At 46.3% G+C, this 15,363-nt stretch overlaps 1 non-coding gene across 1 annotated transcript; it reads left to right on the forward strand.

The window, feature by feature from the left end:
- Positions 1–11,142: 11,142 nt before the first annotated feature.
- Positions 11,143–11,283, forward strand: LOC126997610 (U4 spliceosomal RNA). Its single transcript, XR_007752217.1, has one exon. It is a non-coding gene; the product is annotated as a U4 spliceosomal RNA (small nuclear RNA).
- The last annotated feature ends 4,080 nt before the right edge of the window (positions 11,284–15,363 follow it).

Raw genomic sequence — 15,363 nt, forward strand, 5'->3', positions numbered from 1 at the left:
CTGACAGTTTTATTCTTTATTTGCAATTAATTTTCTTTTTTTCTTATTTTTAGGGAGGAGTGGAGGAGGAAGGTGAAGATTTGCATTTGTTTCATATTCTTTGTATTTTATTTTCGTATGAACTTTGTCTTCTTCCTTTCTCATCTATAAGTATCATGACATTTATTTTTCTGTTTGCTAATCATTATATTCATTATCATTCTGTGGAACATCATCTCTCCTCCTCTAAACCTCACCTTCTCTTCCTTACCGAAACACAGGTTTCTGAGGCTACTGACAGCAATCTCTACTCTGTTCCCTTCTACTATCTCTATCCTAAATTTCAATCCAAAGCTGGATGTTGCGCCTACGTGCGCAACGACATCACTTGCTCTCGTGCCCACAACCTTGACTCTTCTGAATTTTCCACCATCTGGCTAAGACTTCATTGTCATTCTATTACTAAATACATCTGTGCTGTTTATCTCTCACCTAACTCTACCAACTATGTAAAATTCTTTGACTATTTGAATTCTAAAGTGGAGCACATCTTGACCCACTCTCCCTTCGCTGAAATCTCCATCCTAGGAGATTTCAATGTTCACCACCAGCTTTGGCTTTCATCCTCTTTCAATGGCCATCCTGGTAAGCAAGCCTACAACTTTGCTATCCTCAACGACCTAGAGCAGTTGGTCCAGCACCCTACACGTATTCCCGACCGTCTTGGAGATCGGCCCAACATTCTAGACCTCTTCCTTACCTCAAACCCTTCTGCTTATTCTGTCAAACTGTTCTCTCCGTTGGGCTCCTCCGATCACAATCTTATTTCTGCATCCTGTCCTATCGCTCCTGTACACCCTCTGGACCCACCGAAGAGGCGATGCTTCTGGCATTTTGCTTCAGCTCGGTGGGACGACCTGAGGATGTACTGTTCCGATTTCCCGTGGAATGATTATTGCTTCCAGGATAGAGACCCCTCTGTGTGTGCTCAGCGCATCACAGAGGTGATTGTCTCTGGAATGGAGGCATACATTCCTCGTTCTTTCTCTACTCCTCACGCAAAAAAGCCTTGGTTTAATCACGCTTGTTCTCGTGCTGTCAATGAGAGAGAGGTAGCTCACAAAAGGTACCAGAGCCTTCAAACTAATGCTAATTATGAACTTTACATTTCTGCCCGAATTCGTGCCAAATCGATTCTCCGACTAACCAAAAATTCTTTCATTAATAGAAAATGTCAAAACCTTGCTTTCTCTAACTCTTCCCGTGACTTCTGGCATCTAGCCAAAAGCATCTCCTCCAACTTCACTTCTTCATCTTTCCCTCCACTCCTTAGTCTTGACGGCAACACTGCCGTCTCATCTATCTCTAAGGCTGAACTCTTCTCTCAAACTTTTTCTAAAAACTCCACTCTGGACGATTCTGGGCATATTCCTCCTACTCATCCCCCCTCTGACTCCTTTATGCCTGTTATAAAGATTCTTCAAAATGATGTTTTCTATGCCCTCTCTGGCCTCAATCCTCATCTCTTAGCCGTTTCGGTGAAACTTTTGCTATTGCGCTGGACATATCAAAAGCTTTTGATAGGGTCTGGCACAAATCTTTGCTTTCTAAACTACCCTCCTACGGTTTCTATCCTTCTCTCTGTACCTTTATCTCCAGTTTCCTTTCTGACCGTTCTATTTCTGCCGTGGTAGACGGTCACTGTTCTTCCCCTAAATCTATTAACAGTGGTGTCCCACAGGGTTCTGTCCTATCTCCCACTCTTTTTCTGTTGTTCATTGATGATCTTCTTTCCAAAACGAACTGTCCTATCCATTCCTACGCCGATGATTCCACTCTGCATTACTCAACTTTTTTTAATAGAAGACCCACTCTTCAGGAACTTAACGACTCAAGGCTGGAGGCTGCAGAACGCTTAGCCTCAGACCTTACTATTATTTATTTCCGATTGGGGCAAGAAGAACCTGGTGTCCTTCAACGCCTCAAAAACACAGTTTCTCCACCTATCCACTCGACACAATCTTCCAAACAACTATCCCCTATTCTTTGACAACACCCAGCTATCACGTTCCTCAACACTAAACATCCTCGGTCTATCCTTAACTCAAAATCTCAACTGGAAACCTCATATCTCATCTCTTACTAAATCAGCTTCCTCGAGGCTGGGCGTTCTGTACCGTCTCCGCCAGTTCTTCTCCCCTGCACAGTTCCTGTCCATATACAGGGGCCTTGTCCGCCCTCGTATGGAGTATGCATCTCATGTGTGGGGGGGCTCCACTCACACAGCTCTTCTGGACAGAGTGGAGGCTAAGGCTCTTCGTCTCATCAGCACTCCTCCTCATACTGATAGTCTTCTACCTCTTAAATTCCGCCGCAGTGTTGCCTCTCTTTCTATCTTCTATCGATATTTCCACGCTGACTGCTCTTCTGAACTTGCTAACTGCATGCCTCCCCCCCTCCCGCGGCCCCGCTGCACTCGACTTTCTACTCATGCTCATCCCTATACTGTCCAAACCCCTTATGCAAGAGTTAACCAGCATCTTCACTCTTTCATCCCTCACGCTGGTAAACTCTGGAACAATCTTCCTTCATCTGTATTTCCTCCTGCCTACGACTTGAACTCTTTCAAGAGGAGGGTATCAGGACACCTCTCCTCCTGTATTTGATCTTCCTTTCGGCCACCTCTTTTGTTTTACTTTAGGAGCAGGGAGTAGCGGGCTTCTTTTTTATTGTTTTATTTTTTTGTGTGCCCTTGAGCTGCCTCCTTTGTTGTAAAAAAAAATAAAAATTAGAACAAAGGTGTGCAAGCGTCTCTCCTTTCTATGTGCGTTATCTCATTGCTTTGGCTTTTTTTTCTCCTAAGTGATGTATATTTTTTTCTTTCGATGCAGTTTCTTTCTTATTTTCTCTTTCATTTCTCCGCCCTGAGCCTCGCGAGTCAAAGTTGTAGTTTAGCGAAGCACGAAACGTTTCCTGCCGTACACGATCCCGCTGGCACAGAGAGAGAGAGAGAGAGAGAGAGAGAGAGAGAGAGAGAGAGAGAGGGGGGGGGGGGCAAGTACAGATAGATAGACATACAGACAGACAAACAGAAACAAACAAAGACAAATGCAGATAAATACACAAATAGACAGACAGACAGACAGACAGGCAGACAGACAGACACGGTGACAGATAAGCAGAAAAAATCGGGAGAGTCATTAACTAGCTTCATATAGACAGACAAACAAATTCAGACAGACAAACTGGACGACTAACCGACTTATTGCTTGACTAAGAGACTAACGAAACAACGAACAGACACGAAAATGTTTTAAAACGGAGCAGAAAAAATTAAACGAACTGAAAAATACCTGAAAGAAAAGAGATGAGCGCTGGATGACTACCAAAGTGACACACACACACACACACACACACACACACACACACACACACACACACACACACACACACGGATACAAAAAGAAAGAGCAAGTGATACAGATAACTGGATCTGACTTTCCTCTCTTCTTACCCTCCTCCCTTCCTTCCTCTCTCCCATCCTTCCTCTCTCCCGTCCTTCCTTCCTTCCTCTCTCCCTTCCTTCCTCTCTCCCTTCCTTCCTTCCCGCGTCAGGAGGAAACAAATAACTCGAGGAACAAATCTTGGCCTATTTTGTTAACACTTCACACTTCCTCATTGCTCTCTTTTCACAGCCTCAACCCTCTGTCTCACTCTCCCCCCCCCTCCCGTCTCTCTCTCTCTCTCTCTCTCTCTCTCTCTCTCTCTCTCTCTCTCTCTCTCTCTCTCTCTCTCTCTCTCTCTCTCTCTCTCTCTCTCTCTCTCTCTCTCTCTCTCTCTCTCTCTCTCTCTCTCTCTCTCTCTCTCTTTCTCCTAACTTTTTTTTATTTTTTTTATTCTTCTTCCCACTGTGTCTTTCTTGCCCCCCTCCCCATCTTTTCTCCTCTTCACTCGTGTTTATTCGTTTCCATTTTTCCAGATTTTTCTTTCCTTGCAAACTTTTCTATCTTCTCTTTTTCCACTACATTCACGTTTGCTTCTTTTTGTTTTTTTCTCTTCAGTTTTCTGCAACACTTTCACTCCCATTACGTCGTTTTCTCTCGTGTCTTGGCATTCTGTGTGTCTTCTGTTTATATATATTTTGTTTGTTTTCTTTCTTTTTTTCTTCCTGTCTCTTTCTTCCTCTTCCTGTTTCTTTCTTCCTCTTCCTGTCTCTCTCTTCCTCTTCCTGTCTCCATTTGTCATTGTCTCTCTCTTCTCCTTTCACTTATTTATAAATCGTTCCGTCCTTTTGTCTCTTTAACAGTTCGTAATTCATCTTCCGGCAGCCTCTTTATCTCCTTGTTTCCTTCTCTCATTGCTTTGCTTCTATTTGTCTTCCTGCCTTTTATTTCTCCTTCTTTAAATATGCCTACTTCCTATCTGCTTTTCTATCCCTCTCTTACATTTTCGTTGTTCTCCTTTTATATCTTTTTTATTTCCTTTATTGATTCTTTTCCTTTATTTTGGTGAGTTTGCTATTGTTTTTTTTGTTCTTTTCAATGTCTTTTTTTTTTTTTTTTTTTTTGCTGTTTCTTATATTCTCCCTTTTTTCCTCCATATCTCCTTGCCGCCATATCTTTTCCATCCATCCTTTCCTGTTTCCCTTCTCACATTTTCTTTCATCCTACTCCACTACTCACCATCCCTCCCATATCTTCCTTCCATGCTCCTTCCCTATATTTTGTTCTGTTTTCAGTTTCATTTTTCAATCCTCTCCTACCTCCTGCCTGCTACCTTTCCCTTGCCTCTCTATCTCCCCTTTCTTCTCCCTCTATAATTCCTTCTAACTTTCCCTCTCCCTTCCCTCCTCCTCCTCCTCTATTTTTCTTCATATAGATAGATAGATAGATAGCTACTTTATTCGTCAAATTGTGATACATTAAATTTTGTATACAAAATGAAATTCATTTTGGCTTAAGAGCTCCCTAGTAGTTATTTGTACATTAAAAATAAATAAAATCCATGAAGCCAAAAAAGCATTTAAAAACATTAAAAGCATTACTAAAAACATTACTTGGGCTATTCATGTAAAAATCGTATACATGCAGTAATAAGTTATTTCTACCTTTATCACAAACTATCATATACAGTTATTATGACTACTTACACCTAAAAGTTATAGTGATGATAGGTGGTTAAAGAGAAGAATGCTTTTAGGTACAAATGACTTTCTGTACCTGTCAGTACGCTGCATGGGCAGAGCTAACCTTCTACTAGATCTTAGATATGTATCCTTTCCCTCCCCGTCTTCCTCTCCCTCACACTCCATCCCCTTACTTTCTCCCTCCCCATCATCCACTCTTTCTACCTCCATCTCTCCCCTTCCTCGCTCCTGCTCCCTCCTCCTCCCCATCTCAACACACTCTCCCTCCATTCCTCCCCCTCCCTTCCCCTCTCTCTCATTACTCGCACACTCCATCCTCTTCCTCCTCTTACTCTCCGTCAGCATCTCTTACTCTTTCTTCTTTCGCATCACTCCCTTGCTTCTCCTTTTGCTTTCTCTTCCTCCACATCTTCAACACTTCCTGCCTCACCCTTTCCACCTCTCCCCTTCCCTCTGCCCTTCTCCCCCCTTCCTCTTCCTCCTTCTCCTCTCCCTCTCATCTCTTTCTGCATCTTTTACTCTTTCTACTTCCGCATCACTCTCTTCCTCCTCCTCCTTGCTCTCTCTTCCTCCCTCCCCTTCCTCCCTCCCCCTTCCTTCACCCTCTTCCGCTCTCCCTTCCTCCCTTCCCCTTCCTCCCTCCCCCTTCCTTCTCCCTTAATCCCCACCACCATCTCCCTGCATGAATGGCTAGGCAAGAGGATGATATTTCGGATTCAGTGCAGGCCGCGGCCCGAGCCAGACGCCAAGTGCTGGAAGTCGACGTATGGGCCGCCATTACTGTTGCCTTTCTGCGGATCAAGGCTTTGTGAAAGAAAAAATATACATATGTGATCTTTTGCATAAGGAGTACCCGCCTCCTCGCTCTCTCACTGACCGAAAGAAGAAGGATTGAAATGTGTATGTGCGTCCGTTATGTATGTGACTCTTTGTATGTGTAGCACCCCACCCCCACCCCCACCCCCTCCCCCTCTCACTGCCCGAAAGGAGGAGTCTTGGAAACTGTATGTGTGATCGATTAAGTCATCTTTTCCTCCAGCTCTCCCAGATTAATTTCCTCTTTTCCTCTACTCCGCTTTCTTTTTTATTCTTTTCCTTTCCCTCATTTCTTCTTTCTTTGCTCTTTATATCACCGATTACCTGCCGCCTTCCTACACCCTGAAAGAAGGAGAATAAAAAGAAAACATAGATTAGTGAATGTCTGTGTGTGGAGTGACCGTCCCAGCCACCACCCGAAAAAAAGAAAGGAAAAAGTTGGAAATTAATAAGACAGGTGCGGTTTGTAAAGTGTATGAGGATGACATGTGCCACCTTTACGTAACAGTCTTTGCCTCCCTTCAAACAGACTTCTGAAAACTGGGGAGTGTTGGAGAGCAAAGAAGACAAGGAGAAATAGAAGGGAAAAGCATGGAGCGTGTAATGTATGAGGAAAGAAACGACTGAGAGGGAACAAGAAAAAAAAATATATATAAAAGGTAAAGGGCAAATAAGAGAGAGCACAAGACGAAGGGGGGATGGAGGGAAGGGGAAGGGAAATTGACTGTGAATAAAGGGAGACGAGGAAGGGTTAGGGAAGGGACAAGGGAAGGGGCAGGGAAGGGGCTATTGTGACGTCAGATATAGGAGAGGGAGGATGGATGGGGCGATGGGGAGTACATGAACATCAGGCGACTGTGATTTGTGGTGATGGGGATATGGGAATGGGAGGGGCGGGGCGAGGGGGAGTTGAAAATAGGGGAATGGGAAGAGGTAGGAAAGTAGGGCAATGGTGGGAGGTGATGAAGGGAGAGATAAGAGGGAAGGGAGAGAGAGAAAAGAGATCATGGAGGAGAGTATAAGAGAGAGGGGTAAGAGTAAGGGGGAAGGGGAAGGAAAGAGGGGACAGGGGGAGAGGGAGACGTGTGGTAGGGGGAAGAATTGTGTAGGAGAAGAGGAAGAGAGGGAAGGGGTAAGAGGGGAAGGTGTGGTGGGGGATGGGAAGGGAGGAGGGGGCAGGCGATGTGGAGAGAGGGGGTGAGGGGGGATCAGCTCCCCCAAACAGTGAAATACGGCCACGGCATTACAAGCGTGACGGCACAAGCGGCGATAGCGGTGAATGAGTGTGTGTCTGTGTGTGTGTGTGTGTGTGTGTAGGTTTATATGTATGAGTATGTGTGTCGACAGCAGAATGTGGGTTTATGTATACATATCTGTGATTGTATGTGTACCCGTGTGTGTGTGTGTGTGTGTGTGTGTGTGTGTGTGTGTGTGTGTGTGTGTGTGTGTGTGTGTGTGTGTCTGTGTGTGTGTGTGTGTGTGTGTGTGTGTTATGAGAGAGAGAGAGAGTAGGTGTTTGATCAGCAAGAATAGTTAACTTTTGCTTCTTTTCTACCGGATGAAGCAGGCTAATTACACACACACACACACACACACACACACACACACACACACACACCATGCAAACACGTGGGTGACCTTTTGTTTGTCTTTCATTTGTGTTTTACGATGTCATAGAGAGAGAGAGAGAGAGAGAGAGAGAGAGGTCACAGGGTAGGGTGTTTTTGTTGTCCGGTGTGTGTTGGTTAGGCTGTTGTTGCTTTCTCTCCTCTGTCTTATTGTGGTCACTAGAGCGAGTAAGAGGAGGAAGGTTGGAATGTTATTATCGTTAATCTTTATTATTATCATTATTATTATTATTATTATTATTATTATTATTATTATTATTATTATTATTATTATTATTATTATTATTATTATTATATATATATATATATATATATATATATATATATATATATATATATATATATATATATATATATATATATATATATATATATATATATATATATATATATATATATATATATATATATATATATATATATATATATATATATATATATATATATATATATATATATATATATATATATATATATATATATATATATATATATATATATATATATATATATATATATATATATATATATATATATATATATATATATATATATATATATATATATATATATATATATATATATATATATATATATATATATATATATATAGTTATATAGTTATATATATATATATATAGTTATAGTTATAGTTATAATTACGACCTGAACGCTTTGAAGAGGAGGGAATATCAAGACACCTCTCCATCTGAAGCTATCGACCTCTCCGCTGGCGTCTCAATCTCTTTTATTTTGCTTGGGCAGCGCCGAGCGAGATTTTGTCTTGCTGTTGTATTGATATTTGTCCCTGAGCTGCCTACCTTGCTGTAAAAAAAATGTCGTAATTAAACTTTTGAGAGATGTAGAAGGAGGGAAGGGATGAGAGAAAGGAAGAAGTGAAGAGGGCAGAGAGGAGCTAAGTGGAAATGGATGTGTAGATTGAGATAGGCACGATTTAGGAGTAGAAGAAGGAGAAAGAGGAGGAGGAAGAAAAGAAAAGAAGGGCAGAGACAATAAATACAGGAAATACAATGAGGAAGAAAAGGAGGTGGAGGTCAAACAAGAAAAGGAGGAGGAGGAGGCGAGGAAAACCAGGCGCTGTACCGAACATAGTAATTGACAGGTACAGACGAAGATGTATCACTGCTTGTATGTTGGTTATTCTTTGTTGTTACTACGCGTCACTGGGCCAGTACACCACGGCGGTTATTGTTTGTAGTGAGGGAGTAAGTCAGCGCAAGGCAAGTATAGAGAAGGTATCGTCATACAGGCGGGAGGAAATCACTCGTTGGCAACTTCTATTGCCTTCACGCTAGGCCCCGCTCCATCCTCGTTGTCTGCCCAAACCAACGACTTCACACACTTCATTCCCACCCTGTTTCCTGACCCCAACATTATTTTTTTGCGAAAACCTGAGACCACCATCATCTTCCTGAGAAGATTCTGCATCACACTAGCATAAAATTGTAACCATAAGGTAAAATTACACATACGATAATCAGAGTTAAATGAAGTAGGGAATAAATATTTTCTTGCAATTATTTCCCTTCAACTCCTTAGTACTCAGCTGGTTTTCGTCGCATCACTTTTATAAGCCCAGATCCTAAATCTGCATGCTTTTCTGCTTTTGATGGTGTGTGGTACGTCCGGAGGTAAAAATATGCATAGGGTCAAAATCACCTCCGAACATATGCCACGCCGTGACGGAGTTCTTTCGCCTCGGCATTTGTTTACTCAAGTCAGACTCGCCGCTCAAGTGAGGTGAGCGGCGAGTCTCAGGTTTTCGTAAAATTAATGTTGGGGTCAGGAAACAGGGTGAAAGTGAGGTGTGTGAAGCCGTCGGTTTGGGCAGACAATGAGGATGGGGCGGGGCTTAATTAGGCTCGAGGAAGGGGCGGAGCTTATCGAGATGCCAGCCAATCATCGTCCAGGATGAGATGCCGTGAACATTTCTATATATATTTTTTATTCACCGACAATTGCTTGATAGGGTATATAACAAAAAATCTACATCTTATTTTATTTTATTGTAGTAGTTTATAACATAAAAAACATCCGAGAGGTCCTAATAAAAAAGCTCATTTCAAAATTTGGTTCTTCACGTTCTATGAGAGTGACAATACCTCTCTATACTTGCCTTGAGTCAGCGTGCCTCTATGTCTCGTACTTGTATGTACACAAGCACTATAATAATATTTTTTTTCTGTATGAAGTGTCATGAGTAAGAATCACATGGCTGGAATTTGTGGGTCCGACCAGACCCACACTACCTCCTACCTCGTATCAGGGGCGTGCATAGTGTAGATGGCATAACCCATCATCAAGCTCTGAGTGTCAAATGGATTCAGCCAGAACCACAACTCGCATACAGCCACCACTTTGGAAAAAGAGCTCAAATATCAAAGCGTAGAGACAGCGTGGGTCCGCCCGGACCCAGCGTTACAGTTCTAGAGTTAATGTATCAGAACTTTTGCAATCCTCTTAAATCTTTCAACATATTCCTCCAATCCCTTAAACGACGGACAAAGAGGAGGCAGTGGAAGTCAATAGCCGGCATCGGAACTGTTATCCATTCCACTCTTCCTTCTCTTCTTCCTGCCTCACTCTTTCTCCTCCTCTTCCTCCTTCTGATCTTTCTTCACATCGCGTTCAGTCCTCTTTTTCTGATTCAAATGTTTCTTCGATTCTCCTCGTTCAGAAGATTAGGTAAGAGAGAGAGAGAGAGAGAGAGAGAGAGAGAGGCCATCTCGAGACTATTGCGTCATGGTGACTTCCTTGTCTCAGCCTGTATTCCTTTGTGTGTGTCTGTGTGTGTCTGTGTATTTGTTTTTTCGTGTCTGTCTGTCTGTCTGTCTGTCTGTTTGGGTTTCTCCTGCTTCGTGTGTGTGTCTTTCTTTTATTTTTGCCTTTGTGTCTGTCTGCCGGTCTGTATCTACTTGTCTTTTTATGCGTGTGTGTGTGTGTGTGTGTGTGTGTGTGTGTGTGTGTGTGTGTGTGTCCTCGTCCGTCTGTTTGTGCGTATTTTTTTCTATATATATCGTGGTGGTTACGTGTTAGTGTTATTTGTATCATTATCATTTTTGTATTTTTTTCTATTTTATCATGTCTACTAGTTCTTTTTTCCCTTTATTTGTCTTGTTTCTTGTTTATGTATTATCAGTGTTATGAGTATTAGTATTAGTGTAATTTCTGTATTGTTTCTGTGTTGTCATGTTTTAGTCGTTATCATTTTTCTCCTCATTTCCTTCTGTTTTGTTTTCATCATCATCATCATCGTCAGCATCATCGGTTAGCCTAATGCCCTCTTCGTAACGTAACTAATGCTGCGAAAAAATTTTCTTGGCGAGCATTATCATTGTGGATTAAGTTCCATTTTCTTCGCATTATTATGATTCATGTTGTATGTTTTTGGCGTCATTATTTTATAATATTATTATATAATATTGTTTCCGTGTATTTATTATGTATCCGAGCATGTGCGTGTAATGGATGCAAATCACGGGCATCACAAATATTGTATAGTTGCACAATAAACCTCTACAAAAAAAAAAACAAAAAAAAATCAGAAATGTTAGCTTTGCGCAGTGGCAGTATCGTAACCAATGAGGTTCATCCGAGGTGCGATTATTGCTAGTTGAAAACTTTTCCCAATACCCCGCCTGGGCGACTTGAAATATAGTCGGCCAAGGCAATTTTTGTTAGCCCAGCTTTGGGCTAAAAAATCTGACTATCTGACACATTGCTGAAAGACCAAAGTACTGTCTATAATCCATGCAGCAATATCTGTCATCACACGAGAATGACAAGCCGTGGTCCCGTTGCGTTATGAAGGATAGGGAGCAGCAGCACCCAGCACAGGCAGGTGGTGGGCCGCGAGCCCTGCCTTACAGCGTTGCCAGACTGAGGTGGCGCGACATGGGACGCCTATCTTTTAATCTTCGTCTGTTCCCGGCCCTGTGGCACCGCTCGGAAAGGGGAAAGGGAATGGAGGAATAGGAGACACACGAAAATATTGTTAGGGAGGCAAAGGACGAGAGGGAAAAGGGAAAACAACACACACATGAATGACGGTAACCAAAAGAATCTCTCTCTCTCTCTCTCTCTCTCTCTCTCTCTCTCTCTCTCTCTCTCTCTCTCTCGACCACCACCACCACGTGTTTTCCCTTCCTGCATATGGTGGTGGTGGCGGTGGCGGCAGTGTTTGTAGTGGTGGTGGTCAATGCTTCGGTTGAATGAACTCAGGACGACGTTTTCCCTTTCCCTTCCCTTTCCCTTCCCCTCTCCCTCCCTCTACCTGCTTTTCCCTTCAAATCTTTCCTTCTTACTTCCTTCTTTCCCTCCATCTGGCACGCTGTATCCACATTTCTCTCTCTTATTCAGTTTCCTTTTTTCATCTTTCCTCTCTTGTTGAATGTTTTTCCTTCCCCTCCAACTTCTTTCCTTCTTCCTTCCATCTGTTTTGCAAGCTTTCTTTCTTTTATTTCTTTTCTCTCTAGTTTTATTTATTTCCTTCTCTCTTCCGCTTCTTCTCTTCCTACTCCATCTCCTTTATTTCCCTTTCCCTCAACTTCCTTTCTTCCGTCCGTCTTCTTACCATCTATAGGTCTTTCGTCACTTCTCTGTTTCACTCTATCATCCTCGTCAACTACATCCATCCAATCCTGTTGGTCAGGTACTTGTCGACACTTGTAAGCATTGGATAGACAAACACTGAATAAACTTAAGTTCGTATATTCTATGGAAAGTAACAGAGAGAGAACTAGTACGTGCGTACGCGATACAGAGACGGGGTGAACTGGCCCCTGAGGCACTGCCAGCCTCTGAGGGGCGACAACGGTCAAAACCGCTGACACCGCGGGATTAGTGTTGCCCCAGGCAAGGTGCCTATATTCAGAACTAACATTACCCACATCTCCCTCCCCCCTTCACGCTCATAGTCCTAGTCTTGAGCGGGTGCCTTGGCTCTGAGCCGCTCCGAGCGACGGGGCACAGGAAGGTGAGGTGAGTCCGGGCGTGGAGGAGACTCGTCCGCGGCCGGGGTGTCGACTGCAGGGGCGGAACCGGCGGAAGAAAACGGCGGTTCCTCCACAAGATGCGGCCGCTCGGCATCCGGACGTGATAGGCCCTAGACCGGCCGGCGCCCATTACCGTGCCCACCTTGTCCCAACGCTGCGTGGTTGGGTCCTGGATGCGCACGAGAGCACCTATCTTCAGCGGCTGAAGCGGGCGGGCATGGGCGTCATACCGGGCCTTGGCATCTCGGGCACGGGTAGCGGCGCGGCGGTCACAGCTCTCGGCTCTGGCCTGCCACTCCTTCGCGAAGGCTTTGGCATGGGCAGGGACACAGGAACGGAGAGAACAGCCGTACAAGACCTGGGCCGGGGAGTGGCGCGTGGAATTCGGTGAGTTACGCAGCTCCAGAAGGCCTTTGTCGAACGCCTCACAGTCGATGTTACCGGACGGGGCCACCTTCAGGATGAGGTGTTTAACTGCTTTCACTGCAGCCTCGGCGTGTCCGTTCGACTGTGGGTTGTTGGGCGATGACACGTTGTGGCGGACCCCCCAACGCTCCAGGAATTCCGCGAGCTCCCGGCTGGTGAACTGAGGGCCTCCATCCGTCCGCAGACGCACAGGAACACCCAGATCACGGAAGAGGTGCCGGAAGTAGCGGATGGTGGCGGCAGACGTCGTGTCGGAGCCGCAGGTGACCACCACAGGCCAGCCAGAGAGTCGGTCGACGACGACTAGGAAGTGTTTCCCAGCCGCGGTGAAGAAGTCGGCCGACATTGACTCAAAGGGCCTGGTGGGGTTGTCGTCGCACAAGTGCTCCTGCTGCTGGCTAGGTAGCATACCTTGCACGGCTCACAGGCGCGGACAGTGCTGACGATGTCCGCGTCTATGCCGGGCCAATACACGGCCTGACGAGCGCGGCGCTTGGTGGCCTCGGCCCCGCGATGACCATCATGGAGGCGGGACAGGACACGGCGACGAAGGGCTGCAGGGACGACCACACGAGCACCATACAAGACGAGGTCCTCATCTGCGTAGAGGTCCTCCCGGAACTTCCAGTACGGGCGGAGGGCGTTGTGGAGGTCAAAGCGGTCGCGAGGAAACCCGGTCCGTACCTTCTCCAGGAGCTTGGTGTAGGAGGGGTCGTCGCGGGCCGCCTTCCGCAACTCCTCGAGTGCCAGATCCTCGTCAGGAGCTGACGAAGGCTGGGGGCGAGCGAGGGAGTGTACGGCCTGCAGAGTGACGCCGCTGCTGACGGAGAGGCTGGCATTCGTGCCGAGCATCTCGTCTTCCGGCGTCGGGCGGCTGACGGGAAAGCGGGAAAGGGCATCGGGGATGCAGAGGTCTTTGCCCGCACGCCACACCGCTGTGAAGATGAACGCCGAGATTTTCTCCTTCAGCCGCTGGAGGCGGGATTCTCGACGGCGTCCAGCGTGTAGCTATTCAGGATCGGGACCAAGGGCCTGTGGTCGGTGATGAGGTCGAAGTGTTGTAGGCCAATCAGGTAAAACTTGCACTTCGACATGGTCCATACCACTGTCAGTAGCTCCAGTTCGATGGTGGCGTAGCGAGTCTCAGTATCGGTGAGGAATCGCGAGCCACACTGGACCAGGCGGAACTTTCCTCCTCCGTGGTCCTGCAGGAGGGCGTAACCTACGCCGTACAGGCGCGAGGCGTCTGTCTGCAGGGTGGTGGGGAGGGCTGGGTTGAACGTGGCAAGGACCGGAGGACTTGACAGGGCCTCCTTCACCTTTTGAAGGCCTGGTCATGGTCAGGTGTCCACGTGAACGTCCTTTTCGGGCTCATCAGGGGACGAAGAGGTAAGGCGGCGGCGGTGATGTCGGGAGAGAATTCTGCCAGCTGGTTCACCAATCCCATGAAGGACCTGAGATCCGTCAGATTGGCAGGCGTGGCGAAGTCTGCTATAGCTCGCACTTTCTCTGGGTCGGCCGCAATACCATCCCCTGAGAGCCGGTAACCGCAGAAGGACACAGTCGGAGCAGCCACGACAAACTTCTCGGCGTTGAGAGTGATGCCGTGCGTCCTGCACCGAGATAGTACCTTATCGATGCTGCGGAGGTGCGTGAAGTAGTCTTTGTCGGAGAGTAGCACTTCGTCCACTACCTTCACACAGTTGGTCACGCCTTGGAGTGCCGTGTCGCCGCGTAAACAGAAGGCGTCGCCCGTGGCGGCGAAACCCATGGGGCCTCGACAGTAGCGAAAACGTCCGTAAGGCGTGATGAAAGTGGTGAGTGGCTGATCTTCCTCTGCCAGCGGAATCTGCCAGTAACCACAAAGGGCGTCGACCGTCGTGAAGAACCGCGCCTCCGGGTCCACGCTCCGTATTGCTGTGAAGGGCGTGGGCGAAGGGTGGGCTGGACGGAACACCTGGCTCTTTAGCTTCGACAAGTCGGTGGTGATGCGGACGCCACCGTTAGGCTTGGCCACAGCCACTAAGGGGTGACACCAAGGGGATGGGTCGTCGCCCGCGGGGGCAATGACGCCTTGAGTCACCATAGAATCCAGTTCTTGGTTGGCTGCATTCCTGAAGGCGAGAGGGATGACCCTGGGAGTGTGTATGGCGAACGGCTGCGCGTCCTCCCGCAGGTGGATTCTGATCGGGGGACCCGCCATCGCCTTCAATGGCTCGGTCCTTAAGGCCTCCTTCGTCACCAGCACGTCCGAGTACTCCTTCAGGAAATACTCCTTAGCTTCCGACGGGGACGTGTGGATATGGAGGGCGGGTGGTGGCTGCGTGTGCTGGCTCGGGTGAGGTGCGGAGGC

Source organism: Eriocheir sinensis, chromosome 1 (genome assembly GCF_024679095.1).
Source record: "Eriocheir sinensis breed Jianghai 21 chromosome 1, ASM2467909v1, whole genome shotgun sequence".
NCBI lineage: Eukaryota > Metazoa > Arthropoda > Malacostraca > Decapoda > Varunidae > Eriocheir > Eriocheir sinensis.